Source organism: Spermophilus citellus (assembly GCF_964194105.1).
Source record: "Spermophilus citellus genome assembly, chromosome: X".
Taxonomy (NCBI): domain Eukaryota; kingdom Metazoa; phylum Chordata; class Mammalia; order Rodentia; family Sciuridae; genus Spermophilus; species Spermophilus citellus.
In genome coordinates this window covers 143,842,742-143,853,613 of record NC_138190.1, presented here as the reverse complement: position 1 = coordinate 143,853,613, position 10,872 = coordinate 143,842,742, and positions in this window count along the sequence as shown.

Sequence of the window (10,872 nt, the reverse complement as noted above, 5' to 3'; positions counted from 1 at the left end):
GATATTTCTTCTAATGATTGAAAATATTAATCAGAGCTGGTCCCAGTAGTGCATGCCTGTAATCCCAGCAGCTTGGGAGGCTGAGGCAGGAGGATTGTGAGTTCAAAGCCAGCCTCAGCATATTAGTGAGGCCCTAAGCAAATCAAGGAGACCCTGTCTCTAAATAAAATATTAAAAATGGCTGGGGATGTGGCTCAGTGGTAAAGTGCCCCTGGGTTCAATCCCCCAGTACCAAAAAAATATTAACTGGAATAATTTATTCTATCTTTGCTCTCCTACCTCAGGTTTATACTTGCTCCTTGTACTGTCTCTAAACCTGCTTCCTTCAGAAAATTCCCACATTTTCTTCTTTTTATCTTTGTATTATTATTTTCACTTTTCTCTTTCATTTTTTCTTTATCCAATTTTCTCTTCCCCCCTTTTCAACCCACATATAGTTTAATAGTAATTCTACTATCTTTAATAAATAATTTCTTAACCTATTCAAGACATTACTTCAATTCTACACTTGGGTAGACGAATTTAGAGAACATTTTCAATAAGCTTTTTTTTATTGTGCATTAGCATATGGCATTGCTCTCAAATGATTTCAGTTAATAGGGTTTAGTATCTTCTCTCAAAGTGGTGCTGGATACTTGCCATAGCAATGAGTACATGTTGAGTAGGACAATCAATATGTAGATATTTACCCAGCCAAAGGCATCTGAGAGAAGCTCACTAAATAGTCCCTTGCATAAAAGAAGAGACAATTATCCCAACACATACATAGAAATACAAATAACATGAAAAAAAATCTCAAAAATCCCACAACACTTAAACAACTGATCCCATCAACACCACAATGAAGGAAATGTGAGATAAAGAATTTAGAAAGTTCATAGTTAAATTAACTAAAAGAGGATGTAAGGAATAAACTTAAAGAGAAAATACAGGAATTGAAAGAATATTTCAGCAAAGAGATAGAGATTTTAAAAGTGAACCAAACAGAAATCCTGAAAATAAAAGACTCAAACTCCTTCAGCCACACCCTACTTTGCCTGCAGTTACTACTGGTTAATCCTTTCAAATGGATTAATTGCCACCTAGCTAATCCACTCAAATGGATCAATTAACTGATTAAGTTAAGGCTCTCAAACATAATCATTTCACCTCTACACTTTCTTGCATTGTCTCTCACATGAGCTTTTGGGAGACCCTCATATCTAAACCACAATATATCTTGATGTTTACAGCAGCTCAATTCACAATAGCCAAGTTATGGAACCAGTCCATATGCCCATCAACAGATAAACTGATAATTGACATGTGTTATATATACACAATAGAAGTTTACTCAGCCATAAATAATAAAATTATGGCATTTGTTTGTAAATGTTTGGAACTGGAGAAAATCATGCTAAGTGAAATAAGCCAGACTGAGAAATTCAAATTTTGAATGTTTTATCTCATATGTGGAAGCTGCAGATAAATAAAGGAATTTTAAAAAGTGGTGAGGTCCCATGAATATAAAAGGCAATTTAGTGAAAGAGAAGAGGTATTAAGGGGGAGGGAGGAGGAAAGGGAAAAGGGAGGAACTTTGGGATAATATTGACCAAATTGCTCTATGTACATATATGAATATACCAGAGTGAATTCCACCTTTATTATATCTATAAAGCACTGATTAAAAAACAACAAATAAATAGTAGGGAGAATAAAGTAGAGGAAGTGGAAAAAGGAGTGGGAAGAGGGGAGGGAAAGTGGAAGTACTAAGGATTAAAATGGAACAAATTATATTCCATGCATGAGTGAATATATCAAAATGCATCCAAGTAATGTGTATAACTATAACATATTATTAATAACAAAGGAAACAAAAATAAAATTTACAAAAAAGTTAATTGAAGTGTTTTCCAGGCACTTATGTTAATATTTAACACTGTCTCTTGCAGTGTCTCTTACATGAGCTTTTGGGGGACCCTCATATCTAAATATGTTAATATTTAACATCAGTTGAACATCTAGTTGAATAAGCAAATATTTTCTGTGACATGAAGGGTTCATCTTCTCTTTGCTTTGAAATTTGTTGCTCTTGTCTCCTTTTTTGATGCTTCCTAGTTATACATGACAACAAAATCTATTTTGATAAAATTATACAAGCATGGGATATATCTTATTCTAATTAGAACCCCACTCTTGTGGGTAAGCACAGTGGTGGGATTCACTTAGGCATTTTTATATGTGTACATAGGGAAATTATGTTAGATTTAATCTGTCTTTCCTATTCCTATTCCCCTCCCTTTCTTTTCTTTCCCTTTGTCTAAACTTCTGAACTTCTCTTCTTCCTTTTCCCCAACCCTTTATTGTGGTTTAGCTTCCACATATCAGTGAAAATATTTGGCCTTTTTTTTTTCTTGGGACTGGCTTATTTCATGTAATGTTGTCCAGTTCCACACATTTACCTGCAAATGCCCTAATTTCATTCTCCTTTATGGCTGAGTAATATTCCATTGTGTATATATACCACATTTTCTTTATCCATTCATCTGTTGAAGGGCACCAAGGTTGATTCTACAGCTTAACTATCGTGAATTGAGCTGCTATAAACGTTAATGTGGCTGTGTCACTGTAGTATGCTGATTTTAAGTCCTTTTAGTATAAACTGAGGAGTGGGATAATTGGGTCAAATGTTGGTTCCATTCCTAATTTTTGTTTTAGGATTTTCCACACTGCTTTGGAGAATGGTTTCTCCAATTTGCACTCCCACCAGCAATATATGAGTGAACCTTTTTCCTGATCATCCTCACCAACATTTATTGTTATTTGTATTCTTGATAGTTGCCATTATGACTGAAATGAGATGGAATTTCAGTGTAGTTTTAATTTGCATTTCTCTAATCGCTAGAGATGTTGAACCCCTTTTTCATATATCTGTTGACCATTCATATTTCTTCTGTGAAGTACCTGTTCGGTTCCTTTGCACATTTATTCAGTTTTTTGGTGTTAAACTTTTTTAGTTCTTTGAGAGTTCTTTGTGTATCCTGGAAATTAACACCCTATCTGAGGTGCAGGTGGCAAAGATCTAACTCTGCACCTACCAGAAGAAAAGGGAGCCCCAACACTTCAACATATTGGTACAGGAACTGACTTCCTGAACAAGACTCCTAAAGCACAAGTAATAAAATTTTAAAAATCAATTAATGGGATGGCATCAAACTAAAAATTTCTTCACAGCCAAAGAAACAATCAGGAGCATGAAGAGAGAACCCACAGAATGGGAAAAATATTTTTTTTCTTAAAGAATCCATCTACATGTCCGTTTCTGGTTACCAAGTATAATTAATGATAAAAGCATTTCCACCTCTTCTCAATCATGATATGTTTTTCATTTGAGCCTGTCAAGCAATATTTAAAGTCATTTAATCTACTCAGGTAAAATAAAAAATCATACCTTTAAGGTTTTCTAGACAATGGTGTTATTCTAAATATTGCTATCAAATTATAAAGATTGTGGAGTTTCTTTTAATTTAAAAAACAAAAAAATTAAAAGAAAATAAAATTAGAAAAGAAAAAGACCATACCTACTGACCAAGTATAGTCAACTGTCTCTGTATTATATTAGATACTTGCTGAGCATGATTATGACATTAATAACAAAATAATGAATGTATTAGCCTATGGAGATGTTTCTCAAATTTACTTAATGTGAAGGATCACTTAATACTTTGTGATCATTAATGATTTAGGCTAGTGAAAGTTGGTTGTGGAGTTTGAATGTCTTCAGAGAAGAGCTAAGTGAAAAGGGATAACTGGTTTAAAATAGCTAAGATTGGATCCTTTAAAAAAAATAACAGTTAAAAAGCAGTTACTCCACAAGAACAGGATTAGGAGAAAGCACTGCTGACCTGATTGTTATTGTTTTTGGTGTTCTTATAAAGTTCAATTAAAACAGTATTTAGACTACTACGTTGTTAAAAATAATTCAAACCATTCTATATATGCATATTCTAGGAATAAGACATTGGTAGCAACAGGGTTTTCATATGAATTTCTTCATAAATGCTCAGGATTCATAATGAAGAAGCGGGGCCTTTTTCATTTCGTTTTGTTTTGTTTTGTTTTACTACCAGACCCTTGAAATATGTCCCTCCAGATTAAAGGCTAACTCTAGTTATTTTGTGGGACTTTTACCTTTAGTACAATAATCTGAAAAGAACAATGATAAAACACAGTGTGAATGGATGAATGAAGAGTTTTTATATAAAGAAATCTTGAATACTTTTCACCAGTATATGAGAAGGATTTGGAGATTGTAATATAAAAAATCACCTTAAATCCAAGAAAACACATTTGTTCAAGGGTTGAGCAAAAAAGAATCTTTCAATAGTAGCTTGTTCACAATAGGATAACAGTCCATTGATAACTCATTCCAGAATTCTTTCTTACTTAGACAGTTTATCTTCTCATGGTTGGAAGGAAGTGTTGTCTTTCTTGAGAAGAGTAATATCTCCTGTAGTACAATAACAAATGAGGAAGTGTAGTCTAAGAAGAACTCAATCATTTCACAGCAGATTCACATACAGATGCTACAAAATGAATGATGACTCATGGTGCAGCCCATTTTGTCAATCATAAAAGCACTACAGAAACACCACCAGGAGAAAGGACCTCTAGTAAAAACTTTGTTTCCACATGGACTACTATACCAATCCATTCATGCCCTGTTATAACCATGACACCCATTTGGAATATGGTGTTTTGGGGACAAGGATAGCACAGAGGCTATGGGCCAGAGGGCATTGATATATATGTTAGGATGAAGGTATACTGCAATAAAACTCTCCTGGCTATATTGCTCAGTATACTCTTAAATGGCTTGACCTCTGACTGCTCTTATGATCTTAATCATCATTTGATCATCACTGCTAATAAAACTGAATCACAAAAATAAACCAAATTTGTCCTTTATATCTAAATTGGACTTGAGTTGTTCATATTTACTCTTGAAAATGGATCTTTGTATGTTCTGGGATATTACAATATTTCAAGAGAATAATGAAATCAAATTATATTATTTTGACACAGGAGCTGCTGTAAAACTCTCCAGCTCTGTTCTCCTTTCCAATCCTCCTCCAAACCAGGTAATCTCTCCCTTCCCTATGCTGAATATATATTACATAAATCTCAGAACAATTCAGACCTCTGGCCTCAATCCATGCTGGATACTCTTACTTCTGACTCACACCATCTCTAAGGCTAAGGATCACTGTTTTAGCTTTAGAAACTTTCTCTTCCGCCCCAACTCTTCAAAATCTGGCCTGAATCTACTTTCCAGTTCTGCCTCTGATCACTTCCTGACAATATCCACATTATCTCATTACTTGTAATCATTTGAATAAACCATGTATTTACCTGTTCTCAACCATTGCTCATGCAAATGCCTTGACCTGGAGTTTTTTAATCTAGCTCCTTGCAAAGAGGTAGTTATTAATCTCTCTCTGTATGTGTTAGTCAACTTTCTATAAGAAAGGTTTATTCTGCTCATTTTTTTTCAGAGGTTTCAGTCCATGATAGTTTAGCCTAGTGGCTTTGGACCTAGAGTGAGTCAGTCCAGCATGATGGAAGTATATAGTAAAGAAAAGTTGGTCATTTCATGGTATCAGGGAAGCAAAGAAGAAAGGAGAAGTAGGTCCCCATATACCCTTCAAAGTTATGCTCCTATGACCTAATTCCTCCAACTAAGCTCCAATTTTTAAAGTTTCAACCACCTCCCAATAGTTCCATCAGCTGGGGACTAAGTCTTCAACACATGAACTATGGGGGGACATTCCAGATCCAAATCATAACAGTGTCTCTCCCAATATACTGTGAGACAACCCAAGAGCTGGGAATGTGTCTGTCTCATTTGTGCCTCCCCTAGCATCCAGCAAAGCACCTAGCTCATATGAGGTACTTAATAAATATATACTGAATAAATCTTCATAGTCACTAAAACATTTTCTGATTTCTAACGTAACAAACGCACCAATTGAAGAATGCCACTCCACATGATGCTTCAAATGGCCAATGCCAAGGATTACATTCCCTACTATGAGCTAAAAAACGAAAAAAAGCAAAGAATTAGACTGAGATGATCTTACATCCCATCCTTAAAAAAGGAAGAAACCTCACTTCTCAAAACATTTCTTCTATTTGTTCAGAAGTCTTCAAGAGCCCATGGAAGTTTTCCATCTCTGAAGCAAAATTACATTGTATGGTTCTAGGCATTCCATGTGTTCTGAGCCTGAAGCAAATTGCTTTACCCTAGATAGGATTCTGTTTCTCGGATGAGCATTGAAAAATTTTAAATGTGGCAAGAGAACATAGCCAATTGTTCTTAATTAATGAGTCACTGTGTTGAAATGAATAGAGTAAGAGAACATGAAAAATACCTTTATCCATTAACACATGCGGAGTGACGCTCCACTAAAGGATGGTGCTGGAGCCAACTAAACAGTCAATTACTACACTCATAAGGCAGTAATGTTATATTACTCCTCCCCCCCCCATTAATTGGTTTGAGGGCTTAAACAAAATGGATACCATTAAGAATTTTAAAATTAGGTATGCTGTGGATAATCTATATATGGAGGACTGGTTAGTAGATAGATTAAATGTTGCTCTACTTTAAATGGCATCAAAAAGTTTTCTGACACACCTTTAAACACTCCTGGAGTTCAGAAAGGAAAAAACAACACCTCCACTCCTATATAGAAAGCAGTGGGCTGTAGGGGTAGAATAAGAAGTATAGGAGGGAGGGACAACAAGTTGGTAATGGGCATTGATGATGTGTATACTTGGATTTGTCTGGCCTACCCAAAGACTTTGAAATAAACCCAGCTTCCAGCTGGCAGCAGCTGTAGCAGTTCAAATCCCTTTGCCAGAAGGACAAGGATGAATCTTAGAGGTAAGGAAAGAAACATCACTTTTGCTCTCTAAAGAGAGACCTGGCGGTGGGGAAGAAAGTTGATGGAGGGCTTTCATGAAAATCAAAAGATCAGTAAAGTACAGGAAAGGGACCAAGGGGAAGGAGTAGGTAAGGGAAAGGGGAAATACTGGGGAATAATATTGGCCAAATTATATTGTTAAATTATGTGCATGTAGAAATATTTGACAACAAATCCCACAATTATGTACAATTATAATGTACCAATAAAATATGGAAAAAAAATTAAGAGTAATCTGGGCAAATTGAATATTAACAAAAAAGAGAAAACTATTTTTTAAAAGATATATGACAGTACCCCTTTAGTGATCACAATATCCTGTGAGAAAGGTAGAAGTTATTTAGAAAATAATCAATGACCTTCTCTAATAGCTTTTTTTTTTTGAAAATTGTAGTAATCCTTTGGTGGCTTCTCCTTTGCCATGTACCAATGACATACAGCAGCTCTGAATTCCTCCCAGTGACAATCTTCCCTGGAGAGTCTCTTTTATACTGGGCAACAGAGGAAAAAGAAAAAAAATGCCAAAAAGCTAAAAGCAGTCAGATTTTGCTAATAAATCTAGACAGTAAACTGTTTGGTATCTCATAGTATTTATTTCATAGGAGACTGGCAAATCCCTTGTGGCCTCTTTGGTTAATACCTTCTATAGAAGTGAGGCAGGAACTCTGAGTTCAACCACAAGTGAACTGTGAAATATCCACAGGTTATCATGAATGTGTAACTGGACTACAGAATAAAGTAGGTAATTTTCTGTACTTTGCAGGAAAATTTGTATAGTAATAATGGGGACTCTCAAGACTTCAATACCAGGAAAGCAATTAAAGGAGAATGAGCACATCTCAAAGCAGAGTCAGAAATCCAATACCTTCAGAGTTGTTCCTAAAGGGGCTGATAGAGCATCCAAATATCAAAGATCAAAAAACCATGACAAATACAAGTTATTTCAAGTGACAATCTGGTTAAGAAAGACCTGGTGCAGTGGTAATACTAATTATAAGGCAGGTGGCAGCACTGTTTCCAAAAGATTTTAGTTGGATTGAAAGCTAGGTGGCAGTGATATAGACAAAGTTCACAACACAGGGAAAGGCCTAGTAAATGCTAGGCTGGATGCCAGAGCCCCAACCAAATAGGATAGTTATCAGTAGGGTCCTAGAGCACATCTTGTCTTCATCATAATGTAAAAAGGAAGGTTGCAAATTAGTGAGTTTCCCTGAGAGGCTCTTCAGGGGTACTGAAGTCTCAGACATAGAATTAGTCACCTACTGGATGGAGTGGTGACCTTCTGTCCTACCAGCTTAGTTCCTGATACCTCAGGTACAAGGAGGTACTGGATCTTCCAGCTGCTGACCTATATTATATACATTTGATCAGTAAGGGCCTAACAATTAAGTGGCAAGACTAAAATATAGGATCTAACCATTGTGTTTTGCCTAGAAGGTCATCAATCCACTGTGTGGGGCATCCAGTGCCATGTAAGGAAATGGAATTCAGTCTTTGGTTCAGCAACCAATGGCACTAGCTCACATTATATCAATATCTCAATGATACCAGCAGATAAGAATCTAGCATTAATATTTCAGTGTCAGTGGCCTCAGAGAGAGCCTCAACATATGTACCAGATGGATTCACTCTCTTAGATTTAGTTCCTCTCTCTCAGTAAACTCCTGTAACACCAAAGGAATAATTACTGCTCAGTGGAACACTGTAGAATTGTAGCCAAAAAAATAAAGTCACATCAATTTAAACCAGCAAATATGAATTTTTGGAACAGAAAGGAAGTTTCTTTCCAGAGGCGATTATTTGTCTCTTTAGAAATGTTTCCCAATATAAAATCCCACATCCTCCCCTTGCCTGTGGAACTCAAAAACGAGAATCACAGCAGTGTATCTGCATGGGAGGGGCTGGAAGGTGTCAGACAGTGGGGAAGGGATGGCTTTACACAGAATCTTGGGTTTTGCTGAGACCCGAAAGCTGCAATGCTGAGGAGAGGACAACCTAAATGTAAAACTAAAGCACAGAAGAAGGTATACTCACAAAATAAAGACAACAAATGATAGAATGATCATCATTTCCTCATGTGAGTCTCACTTGACAGGTTGTAAAGCATCTTTTTTTAAAACATAAGAAAGTTTATTCATTTTTATCTAGGCTGTCATTGATTTAATTTAAGTAATAAAGCCCCTTTTTAAAATATTTTTTCAGTTGTAGATGGACACAATATCTTTATTTTATTTATTTTTTATGTGGTGCTGAGGATTGAACCCAGTGCTTCACACATGCTAGGCAAGCACTCTACCACTGAGCCACAGCCCCAGCTCTTATAAAGCATCTTATATCCATTATTGCACCAAAGTCATATAACACCTTTGCCAGGTACACAGGACAAGAACTGTTAGACCCATTTAAAAGTGAAGAAGCTGATATGTGACAGCTGAGACAACAATCTATTGGGCATCATTTCAGACCTGCTTCTGTCCCACAGACATGGCATTGATGATCCAGGTGGTAAGTGGTGGACACAAAATGGCATACTTTGCCCTTCCAACAGCTACCCACTCCAACAACACCAGGCACTGCTTTTAATTTACAAAGGAAAAACTACTTGTATCCTAGATTTGGAGAAAGTTGTTCAAAGTGTCCACACCAACATTCACCTATTTCCTGATGGAGGCTAACAGCTAGTCTATCCATTTCTGAAGGAAATGCCTTCAGAGTACACCTTCTACAAGTAAGTCAATAATAAATGTTCCTCTCTAGTTACTAAAGAGTTTGCCTATAACATCCAAATTTAATTCCCTCTTAAAGCAGTAATTGTCCCACCACCACAACTTCCCCACATTCCAAAGAGCCACCAAGGCACTGGCAGCCAGCCTATACCTCGAGGAGCTGAGAACAACTCCCAACAAACCCCCCAGCCCCATGGACATTTACGATACTTTTCAAGAGTGTCACTCATAGACCACAACATCCAAATCCATGCCTTAAGCCCCACCGTTTATAGGGCTTGCTCTGACCCTGCTTCAGCCATAAGGCTTCTCAACAAGCAAGGAGTTCACAGGGTCAAGGAAAATCACTGAGCAAAATCCACACTTCCCTCTTCTGGTTTATTCTCAGAATACCTAGGACTTGAAATTCCCTGCTCATGTGCCCCAATCCTGCTTTCAGACTGTGTGATCCTCTTCTCTATTTCTGCCTTACTAAGGATGGACTAACCATCTTACTCTAAGGAGTAACAAAGGGATGGCCACAGGGCAGCTACTGTTCTTCCAGCTGGTGGTACTGGAACTTGAAAATGTGGGCTATGGTGGTGCTTCTCATAATTTAAAAAGTATATGAATTACCTAGCATAATGTTAGAATCCAAGTCCTGATTCAGCAGACCTAGAGGTGTGTTTCAGAGTCTGCAGTTCTAACATGCTCACAGGTAATGCTGGATTTTCTGGGCCCAGGTCTACATTTTTAGAAACAAGACTAGTGTCTTCGAGCCCTTAGGGTAAAGGACAGAGCTAGAAGGTTGAAGGGATGCAATTTGTAGTGAGCTTGTATTTTGCACCCTTGACCCAGGCCACCAAAGTTAGGAATGGCCTTTCTTCTTGCCAAGGAGGAGTATCAGAGGTATGCCAACCAGCTATGGGCAACAAAGGAAAACAATCAAGTGGAGTATAATCATTTGTTCCTGTTTCTAACCCCTTCCTCTCACCCATCATCACCCTCATACCTGAAACTAGAAGATTACGCCCCCCCTCAAACTCTTTACAATGCTATATACCATCAATTTTGAATATTGATTGTTCCTTTCTATGGACTGTCACATGCTGTATACTATCTGCAACAAAGTCTGGACCTCAGAAATACATTCCATCTTGTTCAGCATCTGTCAGCATCAAAGACTGAATATTTAAAATTCA